Here is a 20,188-nt window from a genome sequence, read left to right as displayed (position 1 = left end):
GGAGTCTTGTCTGTTTTGTCTCCCTAAAGTGTCTACATGATTCCAAACACATAACAGAAGTTTCATATGCCCGTAGGTTAATTGAGTATTTGTGGAAAGCAAGACTCAGATGCTAAAGAAAACTGGCAGGTCCCTCACTGTGTCCCTATCAACATATCCCATTAAAGTTTCCCAAATAAATGCATGTTCTGCTCTTGGGACAAAATGAAAATGATCGTTACCTATTAATGTAGTCCTACTCTTGTGGTCTCGCTTCAGATTTAGAAGATGAAGTCAATCAGGTGAGAAGTTTAAGAAGTTTAACAAACAACTTCTCTGAATTCCTGCATCTCCAGGCTCAGAGCAAGAACAGAGAAGGAAGACCCAACATCATGCTGTACAGGGCTGTGCCCTGGTTACTGCTTAGCTAGTTTAAGAAACCCCCTTAACCTTTAGGCAAAGCAGGCTAGATGTCTTTGTTCAAGAGTTTCCTGTAACAGTCCAGATTTTCATATCAGAAAGCCTCAGTGGTGCTATTGGGAAACTCTTGGCATTTGTTTCCCCACCAGTGAATGGGTCCAGCACCAAGAAAAGGAGGATACTTGGTAATGAAGGACCTGGGGTCTGGAAGAGATGTGTTCCATCTGCCAAGGCATTTTCTGCACATGGCTGTTTTTTTTTTTCCCCCTACTTCTTTTTTTAAACTCTTGCCCAGCAAATAGCACATCAACTCATTTCTTCTAGTAAGACCGCAGTCTTCTTCAAGGCCACAGACTAAGAACATGAATTATCTGCTATAAATCAGCTCTAGGATAAATATATATCTTTTCTCCTCCTCCCCCTTCCCCAAGTCTCTCTCTCTCTCTCTCTCTCTCACACACACACACACACACACACACACACGCACACACACACACACACACACACACATACACTCATAAAAATTAGGTTTTCCAAAAGTTCCCACTTGCCTAAGAAGCAAAACACAAAGCTGGATAAGGAAAAGTGACTCAGCCCCCTAAGTTTGGTATTTACTGCCTAAGAACAGATTTTCAAGAAGAAAGATCCTATTTCCCAAACCACCACCAAAATAAAAGAAATCAGGTCTCTAGTGTCTGCCTCAGAATCTCCAAGAGGCTGTGGCCAAGTGAGGCACTGTGGCTGGTGGTATAAGCCCCAGAATGCTTTGCTTCCTCTCGAGGGAAAATATATTCTGACAGCTATGGACAATTTTCATTTCCACGCTACAGACAGAGTCCATATGGTCAAAAGAACTTGACCCAGGCCTTATAAAAGCAAGGGTGTGATGTTTTCACTTGAGAGCATATGCTGTTCAGGGCAATCTGAGTGGAACCAAGAGTTTAGTGAGCTGTGGTACAAACGACCACACTTACGTGCTATTTTAGAAGCGCCACAGCCTTCTCTGAAGGACAACCTGATTTAGTGGTAAGAAAATAGCCTGGGCCCCAGAAGTCCGGTCCAGACAGGGACCCTGAGATATGCATGGATGACTCTTTTTGGGTCTCGGTGTTCTTACCTGTGGAATCAGGTGTCAATATTTAGTAAACAGAAGTGTTGCAAGGATTGACATTTTTAAAATTTTAGCCCCACCAACAACTGTTCTCCCTGAGTTTCTGCTGGACTTTGAAGAATGTTGGTGTGATAATTGCAGGAAAGAACCTCTGCTTCTGGAAACCTTATGTTACTGTACATTCACGGAGCTTTACTCTGATACCAAATCCACAGGGCTACCATGTTGCTCAAGGGGACACTTAAAACAGCTCCCACCTCTTCATTGATCATGTTTGAAGTGAGCCATAAGAGGACCTGAATGAATAAATGCAATGCTTTGTGGAGGTCAGTCTTGAGTTTTGCATGGTGTTGCCAAGTAAACATCTCCACATTTCTCTCAGCACTAGATAGGTTATTTAGTGTAAAGGGGGAGAGAGAGAAAGAGTGAATGTATATTTTAGTTTTGAAGATGTTACACTTCTAATTATGTTTACAGACAGGTTTGTTCCTGGGGGCACCACGGAACAGTGCGGTTAAGTTGTCCAAAGAATAAAAACATGAATAGGGCTGTCCTCGGGTCTCTCCTTCAAACCACTGTCTGTGTGTGTTCAAGGGAAGGCATCTCGGCTTATTCACAAGTGTCGTTATCTTTCCACAGGATATTCACTGTTTTGAAAATAGGGGAAAACCTCAGCAGCTCTGACGCATATAATTACGCTATCTTATTACGCAGCGAGAATGTTCTCCAGAGCGGTGCTGTGATGATACACCAGCAAGTGACTTGGCGGAGGGAAGGGTAGCTGAGGGGGAGAGTAGGAAGCCAGGGAGCAGAGCGGCTCACCTTCTTTTCTTTTCTTTTTTTTTTTACATTGCCTTCTGTTCTACTTCTGTCTTTGTTTTCTAGCAGCGCTCGCCGATCTGGGGCTTCTCCTCAAATAAACTAGGTAGATTTTTGGTCGTGGGTTCCCAGGCTCCCTCTAGCTATCAGAGTAATAAGTGATTACAGAGTATTAGCGCAGATTCCACTGCCACTGAATCATATACAGACTCAAAGCCAGAGGATGACATCAGAAACCTATGTGTTAGTCTGGAGGCAGAACTTGGCCTAAGAAACAGAGTAAGGTCTTCAGTGGGAGAATAGGCTCTCCTTGGCCTAGAAAGGACTCTGAGAGCTGAGCTTCTCTACCTTTTGCCTTCAGGCAGGAAGTCACCTAAAAAAATCCCCCTTAGATGGTTGATGTGCTTTTGTCAAATATTCCTAGGAAAGCTCTTGCAGAAAGCTAGGACTTAAGTGCTTTGCAAGCAAGGCAAAGCTTTGCGTGTGAGGGATAAACTCCGTACGCTATAAATCATAATTACTGTGGTTTTATAAACCTGGAATTTCCTAACCAAGCTATATGGTCATTCAGAGCAGCATATGTGAGATATTTCTTCATTAATCATGTTGGCCCCCCCAAATGTCCACCCTTTGAAAAAAAAAGGTATATTCCCAGATATGTGTTTTATATGGGCACACTACTATATTGGGGTATGGTAATTCTTCCAAATGCTTTTTATCAAGCCATGGGACAAATTTCAATCATTTTATAAGTTGACATCATACTTGAGCTTTATGCAGACCCTGTGGTTTCCATAGCAACAAAATCACTTCACAGTGTAAGAAACATGTGGAAGATTATAGAAAGAAAAGAGGGAATCTGAAGGGAACAAAAGGCAGGAGCTAAAGTCATGCCGGAAAAATTTTATTACTGTTTTATTTATCTCAAAAGGCTGGTACAAATCCCCTTGATGCTACTAGGTGTAAAATTGTGTTAGTGTTCTCATAATCTTTCAGGATCCCAGATCATCTCACTCCAAGCTATAGTCTTACTGATGCTTACACCCCCCACTCCCCATTGTGTGTGTGTGTCTATGTATATCTATGCACACACACACACACACACACACACAGATTGAAAATCTGTGGCCTGTTTTTAAAAACTGGTTTCGTAATATTAGACCAGAAACTGGTAGTAAGATAGCTTTCCAAAGGACCCACCTCATTTTCTCTCTGATGCGTGGACAAGCGCTAAGACAAGCTGAAGTCTTATTTGGAAAAATAGTATAGTTACCTGGCAATAGCACTGATTCATTCACTTACTTATTTGTTAGAGACGTATTTACTGAGCATCTTGTACCAGATAGGGTTCTTGTACTAGAGACAGCCATAAGTTGACAATTAGGGTCCCTGTAAGTACTGTGTGCGTTATGTATGAGGGGCTTAGTGGGAACCTTCCTGGCCTCTCACCTGATCCCCTGATCCTCTCACCTGATCTCTGTTACCAAGACCTCACACTCCCCAGGCTCCCAGGTCTATGGTCAGCTCAGCTGGAAACTTGAGTCCCTTACCTAATGGGTTGCAGGCTCTTTTGTTAGAGGGCTGGGCTGCTGGGTTTTTTAATGTATTAATTTCCATGGCTGAGGAGACTTGTGTGCCTAACCCTGTTTCTCCTCCTATTCTGGTTAGATGACTACAAAGTACATAATCCTAGCACTTTGGCCTTAAAGTGATGAGAACTAGGACAGGATTAGCTGGGAATTTTAAGACAGCATCTATGCTTGTGATCCATCATTAAAAAAAAATACCAACTTTCCTGGGTGATTAATTTCTCCTTTTGTTTGTGTTAGAAACTGGCACCAAAGGGAAGCCCTTTGTCCCAACTCTTCTCAGTGATAGGAGTTGAGACCCTCAGTTTCAGGGCCAGAAGAAATGTCCAAACATCTCTCCAGAGACTGACAACCAGAGTGAATTCAGGTACCATTCTTCAGTTCTCGCCAAAGAACCTGATTGGGTTTTTTAAAGTCTTTCTTAGGAGATGGCTTTCTCGTGAGGGCGGGCCCATGACAGCCAGTGGAGAGGGCTTAGTGGTGATGCTTCAGCCTGTGAGGTGGGTGTGCCCAAGAATATATCAAAGGCATGGCAACCGATCTCAGGAAAGAAGTTCTGGTAATTAAAATCTCTGCCATCTTTCTCTTTGAGAAGGATTTTTTTCCCATGATGACATAATAGCACTAATAAATTCGATCTTTCTGAGTGGCTAGAGAGGCACATGATAGTTAGGGACATAAAACTGCTTTCAATGAGCCGCCCCTTTCCCTCTGTCTGGGGCAAACCTCCCCCCATGCAGCCAAGTCTATCCCTCTGCTCCCTCTAGGACCCGGCTCTCTCAATTTCTCCTGTCTTGTATCTTTAATTACTTTCTTTACTCTGGCTTCTTCCTTTTACACACAAATATGCTCAAGTGTCCCCAAACCTTAAAAAACAAGACACACAAGCAAAGAAAACCTGCTGTCAGCTCTCTCTTTTCAACCTCTTGTCTCATCATTCAGCTGAAATTCCCAGTGAGGTTTTAGTCACCTCCCAACCGCCAGATTCAGGTCCTGTTTTTTGTCCTCCTCCTTGCATCCTCTGTAGCTTTTGAGGCTCTTGAATACCCACTCCTTTCTTTTCTTTTCTTTTTTATTTATTTATTTTTTCTTATTAGTCATCCATTTTATACACATCAGCCTATACATGTCAATCCCAATCTCTCAATTCATCACACCACCACTACCACCCCCCGCCACTTTCCCCCCCTTGGTGTCCACACGATTGTTCTCTACATCTGTGTCTCAATTTCAGCTCTGCAAACCAGTTCATCTGTACCATTTTCTAGGTTCCACATATATGCATTCATATATGATATTTGTTTTTCTCTTTCTGATTTACTTCACTCTGTATGACAGTCTCTAGATGCATCCATGTCTCTACAAATGACCCAATTTCGTTCCTTTTAATGGCTGAGTAATATTCCATTGTATATATGTACCACATCTTCTTTATCCATTCGTCTGCCGATGGGCATTTAGGTAGCTTCCATGACCTGGCTATTGTAAATAGTGCTGCAATGAACATTGGGGTGCATGTGTCTTTTTGAATTATGGTTTTCTCTGGTATATGCCCAGTAGTGGGATTGCTGGGTCATATGGTAATTCTATTTTTAGTTCTTTAAGGAATCTCCATACTGTTCTCTGTAGTGGCTGTATCAATTTACATTCCCACCAACAGTGCAAGAGGGTTCCCTTTTCTCAACACCCATTCCAGCATTTATTGTTTGTAGATTTTCTGATGATGCCCATTCTAACTGGTGTGGGGTGATACCTCATTGTAGTTTTGATTTGCGTTTCTCTAATAATTAGTGATGTTGAGCAGCTTTTCATGTGCTTCTTGGCCATCTGTATGTCTTCTTTGGAGGAATGTCTATTTAGGTCCTCTGCCCATTTTTGGATTGGGTTGTTTGTTTTTTTAATATTGAGCTGCATGTGCTGTTTATATGTTTTGTAGATTAATCTTTTCTCTGATGATTCATTTGCAAATATTTTCTCCCATTCTGAGGGTTGTCTTTTCGTCTTGTTTATGGATTCCTTTGCTGTGCAAAAGCTTTTAAGTTTCATTAGGTCCCATTTGTTTATTTTTGCTTTCATTTCCATTACTCTAGGAAGTGGATCAAAAAAGATCTTGCTGTGATTTATGTCAAAGAGTGTTCTTCTTATGTTTTCCTCTAAGAGTTTTATAATGTCCGGTCTTACATTTAGGCCTCTAATCCATTTTGAGTTTATTTTTGTGTATGGTGTTTGGGAGTGTTCTAATTTCATTCTTTTACATGTAGCTGTCCAGTTTTCCCAGCACCACTTATTGAAGAGACTGTCTTTTCTCCATTGTATATCTTTGGCTCCTTTGTCATAGATTAGTTGACCACAGGTGTGTGGGTTTATCTCTGGGTTTTCTATCCTGTTCCATTGATCTATATTTGTTTTTGTGCCAGTACCATATTGTCTTGATTACTGTAGCTTTGTAGTATAGTCTGAAGTCAGGGTGTCTGGTTCCTCCAGCTTCGTTTCTTTTCCCTCAAGACTGCTTTGGATATTCGGGGTCTTTTGTGTCTCCATACAAATTTTAAGAGTTTTTGTTCTAGTTCTGTAAAAAATGCCATTGGTAAATTGATAGGGATTGCATTGAATCTGTAGATTGCTTTGGGTAGTATAGTCATTTTCACAATGTTGATTCTTCCAATCCAAGAACATGGTATATCTCTCCACCTGTTGGTATCATCTTTAATTTCTTTCATCAGTGTCTTATAGTTTTCTGCATAGAGGTCTTTTGTCTCCCTAGGTAGGTTTATTCCTAGGTATTTTATTCTTTTTGTTGCAATGGTAAATGGGAGTGTTTCCATAATTTCTCTTTCAGATTATTCATCATTAGTGTATAGGAATGCAAGAGATTTCTGTGCATTAATTTTGTATCCTGCAACTTTACCAAATGCATTGATTAGCTCTAGTAGTTTTCTGGTGGCATCTTTAGGATTCTCTATGTATAGTATCATGTCATCTGCAAACAGTGACAGTTTTACTTCTTCTTTTCCAATTTGGATTCCTTTTATTTCTTTTTCTTCTCTGATTGCCGTGGCTAGGAATTCCAAAACTATGTTGAATAAAAGTGGCGAGAGTGGACATCCTTGTCTTGTTCCTGATCTTAGAGGAAATGCTTTCAGTTTTTCACCATTGAGAATGATGTCTGCTGTGAGTTTGTCGTATATGGCCTTTATTATGTTGAAGTAGTTTCCCTCTATGCCCACTTTGTGGAGAGTTCTTATCATAAATGGGTGTTGAATTTTGTCAAAAGCTTTTTCTGTATCTATTGAGATGATCATATGGTTTTTATTTTTCAGTTTGTTAATATGGTGTATCACATTGATTTGTGTATATTGAAGAATCCTTGCATCTCTGGGATAAATCTCACTTGATCATGGTGTATGATCCTTTTAATGTGTTGTTGGATTCTGTTTGCTAGCATTTTGTTGAGGATTTTTGCATCTATGTTCATCAGTGATATTGGTCTATAATTTTCTTTTTATGTAGTATCTTTGTCTGGTTTTGGTATCAGGGTGATGGTGGCCTCATAGAATGAGTTTGAGAGTGTTCCTACCTCTGCAATTCTTTGGAAGAGTTTGAGAAGGATGAGTGTTAGCTCTTCTCTAAATGTTTGATAGAATTCACCTGTGAAGCCATCTGGTCCTGGACTTTTGTTTGTTGGAAGATTTTTAATCACAGTTTCAATTTCATTACTTGTGATTGTTCTGTTCATATTTTCTATTTCTTCCTGGTTCAGTCTTGGAAGGTTATACGTTTCTAAGAATTTGTCCCTTTCTTCCAGGTTGTCCATTTTATTGGCATAGAGTTGCTTGTAGTAGTCTCTTAGGATGCTTTGTATTTCTGTGGTGTCTGTTGTAACTTCTCCTTTTTCCTTTCTAATTTTATTGATTTGAGTCCTCTCCCTCTTTTTCTTGATGAGTCTGGCTAATGGTTTATCAATTTTGTTTATCTTCTCAGAGAACCAGCTTTCAGTTTTATTGATCTTTGCTATTGTTTTCTTTGTTTCTATTTCATTTATTTCTGCTCTGATCTTTATGATTTCTTTCCTTTTGCTAACTTTGGGTTTTGTTTGTTCTGCTTTCTCTAGTTCCTTTAGGTGTAAGGTTAGATTGTTTATTTGAGATTTTTCTTGTTTCTTGAGGTAGGCTTGTATAGCTATAAACTTCCCTCTTAGAACTGCTTTTGCTGCATCTCATAGGTTTTGGATCGTAGTGTTTTCATTGTCATTTGTCTCTAGGCATTTTTTGATTTCGTGTTTGATTTCTTCAGTGATCTCTTGGTTATTTAGTAATGTATTGTTTAGCCTCCATGTGTTTGTGTTTTTTATGTTTTTTCTCCTGTAATTGATTTCTAATCTCATAGTGTTGTGGTCAGAAAAGATGTTTGATATTATTTCAATTTTCTTAAATTACTGAGGGTTGATTTGTGACCCAAAATGTGATCTGTCCTGGACAATGTTCCATGTGCACTTGAGAAGAAAGTGTAATCTGCTGTTTTTTGGATGGAATGTCCTGTAAATATCAATTAAGTCTATCTGGTCTATTGTGTCATTTAAAGCTTCTGTTTCCTTATGAAATTTCTGTCTGGATGATCTGTCCATTGGTGTAAGTGAGGTGTTAAAGTCCCCCACTATTATTGTGTTACTGTCGATTTCCTCTTTTAGAGCTGTTTGTAGTTGCCTTATGTATTGAGGTGCTCCTATGCTGGGTGCATATATATTTATAATTGTTATATCTTCTTCTTGGAGTGATCCTTTGATCATTATGTGTCCTTCCTTGTCTCTTGTAACATTCTTTATTTTAAAGTCTATATTATCTGATATGAGTATTGCTACTTCAGCTTTCTTTTGATTTTCATTTGCATGGAGTATCTTTTTCCATCCCCTCACTTTCAGTCTGTATGTGTCCCTAGGTCTGAAGTGGTCTCTTGTAGACAGCACATATATGGGTCTTGTTTTTGTATCCATTCAGCAAGCCTGTGTCTTTTGGTTGGAGCATTTAATCCATTCACGTTTAAGGTAATTATCAATATGTATGTTCCTCTGACCATTTTCTTAATTGTTTTGGGTTTGTTTTTGTAGGTCCTTTTCTTCTCTTGTGTTTCCCACTTAGAGAAGTTCCTTTAGCATTTGTTGTAGAGCTGGTTTGGTGGTGCTGAATTCTCTTAGCTTTTGCTTGTCTGTAAAGCTTTTGATTTCTCTATCGAATCTGAATGAGATCCTTGCTGGGTAGAGTAATCTTGGTTGTAGGTTCTTCCCTTTCATCACTTTAAGTATATCATGCCACTCCCTTCTGGCTTGTAGAGTTTCTGCTGAGAAATCAGCTGTTAACCTTATGGGAGTTCCCTTGTATATTATTTGTCATTTTTCCCTTGCTGCTTTCAATAATTTTTCTTTGTCTTTAATTTTTGCCAATTTGATTACTATGTGTCTTGGCGTATTTCTCCTTGGGTTTATCCTGTATGGGACCTGCAGTGCTTCCTGGAGTTGGGTGGCTATTTCCTTTCCCATGTTAGGGAAGTTTTCGACTATAATCTCTTCAAATATTTTCTCGGGTCCTTTCTCTCTCTCTTCTCCTTCTGAGACCCCTATAATGCGAATGTTGTTGCATTTAATGTTGTCCCAGAGGTCTCTTAGGCTGTCTTCATTTCTTTTCATTCTTTTTTCTTTATTCTGTTCTGTAGCAGTGAATTCCACCATTCTGTCTTCCAGGTCACTTATCCGTTCTTCTGCCTCATTTATTCTGCTATTGATTCCTTCTAGTATATTTTTCATTTCAGTTATTGTATTGTTCAGCTCTGTTTGTTTGTTCTTTAATTCTTCTAGATCTTTGTTAAACATTTCTTACATCTTCTCAGTCTTTGCCTCCATTCTTTTTCCGAGGTACTGGATCATCTTCACTATCATTATTCTGAATTATTTTTCTGGAAGATTGCCTATCTCCATTTCATTTAGTTGCTTTCTGGGGTGTTATCTTATTCCTTCATCTGGTATATAGCCCTCTGCCTTTTCCTCTTGTCTATCTTTCTGTGAATGTGGTTTTTGTTCCACAGGCTGCAGGACAGTAGTTCTTCTTTCTTCTGCTGTCTGCCCTCTCCCCACTCGTCTCTGATGAGCACTCCTACTCTGGCTTCTCCACTATTCCTCCCTCTTCAATTTCCCTTATGTCACTATCTTCCACCAATTCTTTGCAATTTTCTTCACAATTTCTCCTTCTCTGCCCACCCTTAGAAGTCAGTGTTTCCCAGATAGTATCCTGTCTTTAGGATTCATCTCTTCCCTCTCACTTAGTATATTTTCCCATGTGAAATAGTCTCCCAAATGAAATTGCTATTTTTGTAGGTAAAATGTGATCAAATGTTGGCAATTTCATATGGTTCAATACATAATAATTTCTGGGTCCCTATTTCCAGCCCTGTTCTTTCTCCTAAGCTTAGACAAATCTTCCAAGTGACCAACTGGATACTTCCAATTGGACTGCCTTAAGTCACCTCAAAATTAATACATCTCAAATGGAACACTTTTATCCATCACCTCCTCTACCTCAGGTATTCTCGATCTTGATTCACGGTGTCACTACTTCCTCAGTTTCCCTGGTTAGAAATTCCAGTCATTCTTGAACTGTTCCTCTCTTTCACTTTCATAGTCAGTCAGTCACAAAGCCAGAGAATTCCACCTCACAAATACCCCCACTGTGTCATGTTAGGTCAGGCCATCACCATTGTTCACCTGGGCAGGTCACAATGGCTCCATCCATGGAATCCCTGTTTCTCATTCCACTGCATTCCAGTCCATCCTTTTTATACCACCAGAAATATCTTTCTAAAAACCAAACCTGACCACGTGACTCTGACTCATCAAAATTCAATTCCAACCTACATCTATGGCTCAGCTCCTGTCACTCTGACCCTCAAACCCTCCATCACAGTCATTCTGATGGAATGGCTTGTTGTTTTCTGAAACACCAGAGAGCCTCCGAGAGCCAGCTTAAAGGTCTCCTCTTATATCAAGCCTTCCAACTCTCCCAAACCAAGCTGGTCCTTCTCCGATTTCCAAACGTTTTCCCCTGTTTCTGTTTCTGTTCTGTTCTTTGCAGGTCACCGGGTAGTTTAATTTATCCATTTGCATATTGGTCTTCCCCAAAAAGTTAGAAACTCAAATCATGTATCTCTTATGACCCACACTAGATACTTAATAAACAGTTATTGAATAATTAAATGAGATGATTGAAAGAGACTTGGGCCAAGACTCGAATTCTAGGTTGAGATAGAGTAAGGAGTTCTCAGGTCTAGGGTTGTTTTGTGTATAAACTCATATGGCTTCCCTGGAAATCCATCTACTCTGCTTTCCCAGAATGCCAAATGAGAAAGTAAATATTCACTGTCTATGACATTTAATTAATAAAACATGAAATAGGAATTGATCTCCAAAGCAAAGTTATAGTTGAGAATGTCCACATTGCCATGAAATGGTGTATTTCATTTTCAGTGGAACTGTACAATGTTTGGGCAATATTATTTCTATGTTCAGAGTGTATCCATTTCTTCTTTTGTTGAAGTGACTTAAGTGAGGATCCCCCTGGGATTTCAGAGGAAGTTGTAGAGCAGAGAGGGTACAAATAACTTAACCTTTCATTTAGTGATTCTTGACAAATTAGAGAAACTCCCTCTTGACCCAGGGTCCTGGTCTAATCTTGATGAACAGAAAGTATGGCAGCCCAAAGTTGTTGTTAGGTCACTGACCCTCAGGGTGCCAGCTGTTAGCAACACCCCCTGTTACCCCAGAGTAGAACAGAGAAGGAAAGAGGAAACCAGATTCAAGTCGGTAACTAAGAGTCAGTGTAAAGAGCTGAACTTGTGGCCATCTTCCCTTAGACCTAGTGGGCCTCTGTTAACATGGTGGGCCTACTGCTGCCTTGCTTGGCCCCTGCTTAACATACCGACTGCCATCCCCTGCTGCATGCTTAAGGTAGTATTCAATTAATTGTATTTTCCTGCATTTAGTGTGCTCTTTCCTGCCTCTTTGCTTTTGTTAATGCTGTTCTCTCTGCCTAGAACCCTGCTTCAGATTCCCCCATCCATTTTGATGAATGAATCCCTAATCAGGATAAATTCAGCCATCACTTCTCCAAACCCATCTCTGACCCATTCTTTTTCCTCCCCAGGGTGGGTTATGCTATTCTGAAATTCCACCATGTACAGTTGTGCAGGTTTTTCACTGCATGATGTCACCTGGCTGAGGAAATAAATTCCTGAGTTCCAGCCCAAGTTCCACTGCTTAGCATGTGCTTTTGGGGCTAGAATTGTCTCCTGATTCACACAAAGGCAAACTCATAGTGCCCTGTGCATATCCCCATCACGCCAGGACCATGGTGATGGCGAATATCTGTTTGTCTGTCTCCCCCACTAGACTCCTAGAGGGCCAGCTCCTAACCTAGCACAGTGTTTGGCACTGAGTAACTGTTTGTAGAAAGAAATGTTGGCTTCTAACAATTATTAAGAACTAGACACTGCTCTAGGAACTTTAGATGCCTTAAGTCATTTATTTCTATGATGATCCTGAGGAGGAGGTATGATTTTAGCTTACAGAAGAGTGAAATGAAGCACCGAGGGATGAAGAAAGCTGTGTGTCTCACAGCTGGTCGGTATGGAGCCAGGATTTGCTCTCAGGCAGTCGGGCCTCCATAGCCCATTCCCCTGGCCACTGCACTGCACTGCCTCTTGATGAAGGAGGACTTGTCAGGACTCCCCTTCCTTGTGTATCTCCTCCTTCTGGGAAAAGAAAAAGGTTTGCAACATGTGGGAACCCCACCTCTAATCAAGATACTTTCCCAGGTCTCTGTGTATCTCCCCTACACGATGTAACCTCCCATGCCCTGAGAGCTGGTTCCTAATGGAATCAGCTCCTAGCTTCCTTTTCTAGAGAGCGCCATCGGTTCCATATACAGAAGGTGAGCTGTAGGGCCAGGCCTTCTGGGAAAAGGTGTTTGGGTCTGAGGGTTTGCAGAAGGAGACAAGGCATGTAAGGAAGAGGGGAAAGGGAGGGGCTCATCACAAGCAGGATGACAGAAAGAAAAGCATGAACAATTTAGTTTAGTCACATAGAATAATTAATATAAGAGGGTCATCTTGGAGTGGGTTGAAGAGTTTGGCCAGATGGGGTTAGGAGGGGAACAGCACTGTGGGTGTCTGTGGGAGCAGGGGATGGGGAGAAAGGAGGGAAATCAGGGGTCCCACATTAGTGGGGGTCCCTTCCTTTAACAGCTCGATTGCTGAGAATGATAATGGAGAGAATGTGAGAACTTTCACTGGGGTCAGGAAGGGACACGTTTCAAAGTTCTCCTCAGAGCAAGGGCTATCAGCAGGAGAGGGAATGCAGGGAGTGGAGGTGTTTCCAGAAGGGATTGCATAGCATTGAGGCAATGATGTAAGAATTGAGCCTCTAGGGAGGCATGGACCAAGCGTGGATGGCGAGAGACCTCTGGAAGGCTCGGGGAATGAGACGGGGCTTTGTGGTCTGACGTTCATGAGAGAAAACTCCTACCTCAGGCTCACTTTCTTGACCATGTCTGAGGTCCTCAGGTGCTGAGTTATGTGTTCAACCATCCCTCTCTCCTGTTCTCCACCCCTCCTGGGCCGCCACATCCTTGTTAGCTGTGGAATGAGAATAAGACCTCAGAGGAGGTGTGGGCTGAAGTGAGCAGCTTCAAATAAGAAATGCCCAGCCATGGGTATGGGGTCAGGCCAGTGGTGCGGGCAGTTGTTGGTCAGGAATTTGGACTCTCCCTCTCGTCTTGACTCAGCCTGTGGCCTGTGGGTCACAGCCTGTGGGTGACTCGGTTCCTCAGACCTTGACACAGGGATAATGACACTCTCTACTTTGAGAGAGGGTATTCATTAAAGTTTGCAAACTGCATGGCAATGCAGGGATGAAAGGGGTTAAAAGCAAAGTGTCATTGTGACTCCTGGTAGGATGTGCCATGGGTGTTGTGATTAGATTGAAGTAGACAGATACAATCCATCTGAGAACGCAGACCCTGTGGAGTGTGGCTCTCATTGGAGAATCTGCAGTGGGAGCCACATTGGTCCCCAAACTAATGTCAAGAGGGACGTGTGGATTTGCCTGTGGGATGTGTGTTCCGAGGGCGACACTTTCGTCTACAGTTTTGTAAATAGTGAAGACAGCTGATTCTCAAATGTCACAGATTTCAAGTTTTCCTTCAGAAACTTCACCCCCTTTCCATTCAAACCCTGCAGAGAACTTGCTGAGTGAAAACACACACCCGGGGAGCACAGCTGAGCAGTGGGTAGGGGATGAGGGATACCTTGCTGAATCAAATGCGGTACTTTTCCACTCTCCAGAGCAGCTTTCTTCAGAGGCTGGAGAATGTCAGCTTGGTTGCCCCGAGTCTCAGAAGCCTCTGCCGCCAGAGCCTCTTCCTCCTGGTCCCCGACCCCCCTCCACTCCCCTGGAGCACCTTGAGACAAAAAGCCACAACGGTGTGGCTCTCACAGAGCCGTGACTGCAGGGTGCTGCCCTCCTCTCTCTGTCTGACCTGTGTTGGCTGAGATCCTGGAGCGGCTTCTGCTGAATTGGTCAACATGATGTCATGTGTGAGTCTAATTTTCTGGAAATGAAAATCAAAGTCTCTTGGAGAAACTGGAATGCCTTATAAATCACAGAGGATGGCTACCCAGCAACACATGGCCATGGATGTGGAGACTCTGGCAATGGCAAGCATGGTGGATACGCTTCCTCTGGGCCTCGAGATGTGAAGAGACTGAATAATTCTGGAAAAAAAATATGAAAACTGTGAAGTCCTGAAAAGCTTTAGAGTTACCCAGATTTGTCAAGTTAGGCAAGAACTGGGCCATCAGATCAGGGAATTCATGCCTTCATTCAAGAGCTGTATTGATTTATTGAGTGTTTTTTGTGTGCCAAGCACAGTTCTGGGTGCTAGGATACAGCGGTGTACAAATCAGACAAAAATTCCTGTTCTTGTGGACATCATTCTGGTGGAGAGATGCCCAAAGTTGAGGAAAATGCTTATAGCATCGCCACTTAGATGATTAATTCTGTTTCTGGCTGTCTTGCCTCTGTATGGGATTAGAATTTGGCCCAATCCCAATCCCACTGAATCCTTCTCTATAAATTAGCAAGGATAAAAATGTCTAAAATGAGGCATGGCGGTGGTTGTTGTTTTTAACTTAGAAGCGAGGCACTGGGGTCGGGGGGAGGGGAGAGGGCTGATAGTCAAAATATTTAACAACTGGTCTAGTACTGGTGCTGAGCCATCACAGTGGATACCTGTGGTCCCTGTGGGCCATCATTAACCCTTTCGTTCCTGGGTCATACTACAGTCCAGAAGTCTGGGAGGAGGGGCTGAGATGGCTGGGAACTTCAGAGTGGGGTGCTTGGGGCATTGACTACTTACTAAGTGGTCCGGAAGTATTTCAGTATTTTAACTGCAGGAAGGCTGTGCCAGATAGCACCAGGTGAATACCACTTCTACTCTTGAAAGTATCTAGAAAAAGGCTATGCACAAGTGAGGTCCCAGTCAATTCTCATTGCTAAAATATCCAACATCCAGTAGAGGAAATACTGTTAATTTAAAATTTTGAATCTGAATGGGGACTCACAGCTACTGAGTCTCTACAACCTTATTACATGACTTTGAAAACCAAGTGGCCCCACAAGTCATCCCAAGTGGCAGCCAGGTGGAGCAGAGCTAACAGGGCCACCCAGCCCTGGTGAAAATAAAGTCTTCACTGAAATGAATGCAACAGCCCTGATGTTTTCTTCTGGATCTGCCCTTGCCTGGTCAGTGCTTGATTTACACAGGAGTCGACCAAGGAGGAAGCCACACACCTTTGGCAGGTAGACTGGAAACACCGGGCAAGGAGCATTGGACAAGCCATCCAAGTTGTAGTTGCTGGGGCGCTAGCATATTTCCGGTCTTTCCAGTTCCTAACTTGTCATCATGGCTGGTAACACCCCCTGGCTTTTATTGATGGCCTAATTGGAGAGTGTCTGATGCCCAGAAGTCTTTGCTGGTTGACAGCCTTGAAAGTGATGGAAGATATTGAACTGAGGCAAGCTGTTCTTTTTGTATCCTTTCCTTCCTCACAGGTGGAGCCTGGTGAAAAATATCTTCTCTATGGGATGCACAGTAACTCTGACGATGGCTGGAATGATTAGAGGCTGCCCAGAAGAGTTACGCCCACTTGAAAAGAAACATAAACATTTATAATTGTTATATCTACTTCTTGGATTGATCCTTTGATCATTATGTAGTGTCCCTCCTTATCTCTTTATTTTAAAGTCTATTTTATCTGATACGAGTATTGCTACTCCAGCTTTCCTTTGATTTCCATTTACATGGAATATCTTTTTCCATCCCATCACTTTCAGTCTATATGTGTCCCTAGGTCTGAAGTGTGTCTCTTGTAGACAGCATATATATGGGTCTTGTTTTTGTATCCATTTAGCCAGTCTGTGTCTTTTGGTTGGGGCATTTAATCCATTTACATTCAAGGTTATTATTGATATGTATGTTCCTATTACCATTTTCTTAATTGTTTTGGGCTTGTTTTTGTGGGTCTTCTTCTTCTCTTGTGTTTCCCGCTTAGAGAATTTCCTTTAGCATTTGTTGTAAAGCTGGTTTGGTGGTGCTGAATTCTCTTAGCTTTTGTTTGTCTGAAAAGCTTTTGACTTCTCCATCGAATCTGAATGCGATCCTTGCTGGGTAGAGTAATCTTGCTTGTAGGTTTTTCTCTTTCATCACTTTCAGTATATCCTGCCACTCCCTTCTGGCCTGCAGAGTTTCCACTGAAAATCAGCTGATACCCTTATGGGGATTCGTTTGTATGTTATTTTTTGTTTTTCCCTTGCTGCTTTTAATATTTTTTCTTTGAATTTAATTTTTGTTAGTTTGATTAATATGTGTCTTGGTGTGTTTTTCCTGGGGTATATCTTGTATGGGACTCTCTGTGCTTCCTGGACTTGGGTGACTATTTCCTTTCCCATGCTAGGGAAGTTTTTCACCATAATCTCTTCAAATATTTTCTCAGACCCTTGAACATTCCACACAAAACTGGCAGAATACACTTTCTTCTCAAGTGCACATGGAACATTCTCCAGGATAGATCACATCTTGGGTCACAAATCAAGCCTTGGAAAATTTAAGAGAATTGAAGTCATATCAGGCATCTTTTCTGACCACAATGCTATGAGATTGGAAATCAACTACAGGAAAAAAACTGTAAAAATCACAAATACATGGAGGCTAAACAGTGCACTACTAAATAACAAAGAGATCACTGAAGAAATCAAAGAAGAAATTTAAAAATACATAGAAACAAATGACAACGAAAACATGATGACCCAGAACCTATGGGGCCCAGCAAAAGCAGTTGTAAGAGGGAAGTTTATAGCAGTACAGTCTCACCTTAAGAAACAAGAAAAATCTCAAGTAAACAATGTAACCCTATACTTAAAACAACTAGAGAAAGAAGAACAAAGAAAACCCAAAGTCAGTAGAAGGAAAGAAATCATAAAGATCAGAGCAGAAATAGAAACAAAGAAAACAATAGCAAAGATCAATAAAACTAAAAGCTGATTCTTTGAGAAGATAAACAAAATTGATAAACCCTTAGCCAGACTCATCAAGAAAAAAAGGGAGAGGATGCAAGTCAATAAAATTAGAAAAGAAAAAGGAGAAATTACAACTGACACTGCAGAAATACAAAGGATTATAAGAGACTACTATAAACAACTCTATGCCAATAAAATGTACAACCATGAAGAAATGGACAAATTCTTGGAAAGGTACAATTTTCCAAGACTGAACCAGGAAGAATTAGAAAATATAAACAGACCTATCACAAGTAATGAAATTGAAACTGTAATTAAAAATCTTCCAACAAACAAAAGTCCAGGACCAGATGGCTTCACAGGCAAATTCTATCAAACATTTAGAGAAGAGCTAACACCCATCCTTCTCAAACTCCTCCAAAAAATTGTGGAGGGAGAAACACTCTCAAATTCATTCTATGAAGCCACCATCACCTTGATACCAAAACCAGAAAAAGATATCACAAAAAAAGAAAATTATAGACCGATATCACTGATGAACATAGATGCAAAAATCCTCAACAAAATACTAGCAAACAGAATCCAACAGCACATTAAAAGGATCATACACCATGATCTAGTGGGATTTATCCCAAGGATGCAGGATTCTTCAATATATGCAAACCACATTAACCACATTATATACACCACATTAACAAATTAAGGAATAAAAACCATATGATCATCTCAATAGATGCAGAAAAAGCTTTTGACAAAATTCAACACCCATTTATGATAAAAACTCTCCAGAAAATGGGCATAGAGGGAATCTACCTCAACATAATAAAGGCCATATATGACAAACCCACAGCAAGCATCATGCTCAATGGTGAAAAACTGAAAGCATTTCCACTAGGATCAGGAACAAGACAAGGATGTCCACTCTTGCTACTCTTATTCAACATAGTTTTGGAAGTCCTAGCCATGGCAATCAGAGAAGAAAAAGAAATAAAAGGAATACAAATTGGAAAAGAAGAAGTAAAACTGTCACTATTTGCCAATGACATGATGCTCTACATAGAAAATCCTAAAGATGCCACCAGAAAACTACTAGAATTAATCAATGAATTTGGTAAGGTTGCAGGGTACAAAATTAATGCACAGAAATCTCTGGCATTCCTATACACCAACAATGAAAACTCAGAAAGAGAAATTAAGGAAACACTCCCATTTACCATTGCAACAAAAAGAATAAAATACCTAGGAATAAACCTGCCTAAGGAGGTGAAAGACTTGTACTCAGAAAACTATAAAGCACTGATGAAAGAAATCAAAGATGACATAAACAGATGGAGAAATATACCATGTTCTTGGATTGGAAGAATCAATATTGTGAAAATGACTATATTACCCAAAGCAATCTCAGATTCAATGCAATCCCTATCAAACTACCAGTGGCATTCTTCACAGAAATATAACAAAAAATCTTAAAATTTGTATGGAGACACAAAAGACCCCAAATAGCCAAAGCAATCTGGAGAAAGAAAAACGGAGTTGGAGGAATCAGGCCCCCCGACTTCAAACTATACCACAAAACTGCAATAATCAAGACAGTATGGTACTGGCACAAAAACAGACATATAGATCAATGATACAGGATAGAAAGCCCAGAGATAAACCTACACACATGTGAGCACCTAATTTACGACAAAGGAGGCAAGAACATACAATGGAGAAAAGACAGCCTCTTTAATAAGTGGTGCTGGGAAAACTGGACAGCTACATGTAAAAGAATGAAATTAGAACACTCCCTAATACCATACACAAAAATAAACTCCAAATGGATTAAAGACTCAAATGTAAGACCAGACACTTTAAAAACCTCTTAGAGGAAAACATAGGAAAAATCCTCTTTGACATAAACCACAGCAAGATCTTTTTTGACCCACCTCCTAGAGTAACAGAAATAAAAACAAAAATAAACAAATGGGACTTAATTAAACTTAAAAGCTTTTGCACAGCAAAGGAAACCATAAACAAGACAAAAAGACAACCCTCAGAATGGGAGAAAATATTTGCAAATGAAACAAGAGACAAAGGATTAATCTCCAAAATATACAAACAGCTCATGGAGCTCAATATCAAAAAAACAAAGAATCCAGTTAAAAAATGGGTGGAAGACCTAAATAGACATTTCACCAAGGAAGACATACAGATGGCCAAGAGGCACATGAAAAGATGCTCAACATCACTAATTACTAGAGAAATGCAAATCAAAACAACAATGAGGTATCACCTCACGTGGTCAGAATGGCCATTATCAAAAAAGCTAGAAACAATAAATGCTGGAAAGGGTGTGGTGAAAAGGGAACCCTCCTACACTGTTGGTGGGAATGTAAATTGATACAGCCACTATGGAGAACAGTATGGAGGTTCCTTCAAAAACTAAAAATAGAACTGCCATATGACCCAGCAATCCCACTACTGGGCATATACCCTCAGAAAACCATAATTCAAAAAGAGACATGTACCACAGTGTTCATTGCAGCACTGTTTACAATAGCCAGGACATGGAAGCAACCTAAATGTCCATCAACAGATGAATGGATAAAGAAGATGTGACACATATATACAATGAAATATTACTCAGCCATAAAAGGAAACGAACCTGAGTTA

Source organism: Balaenoptera ricei, chromosome 12 (genome assembly GCF_028023285.1).
Source record: "Balaenoptera ricei isolate mBalRic1 chromosome 12, mBalRic1.hap2, whole genome shotgun sequence".
In the NCBI taxonomy this organism is placed as follows: domain Eukaryota; kingdom Metazoa; phylum Chordata; class Mammalia; order Artiodactyla; family Balaenopteridae; genus Balaenoptera; species Balaenoptera ricei.
The sequence above is the reverse complement of the archived record's forward strand: the minus strand, read 5'-3'. Positions refer to the sequence as shown.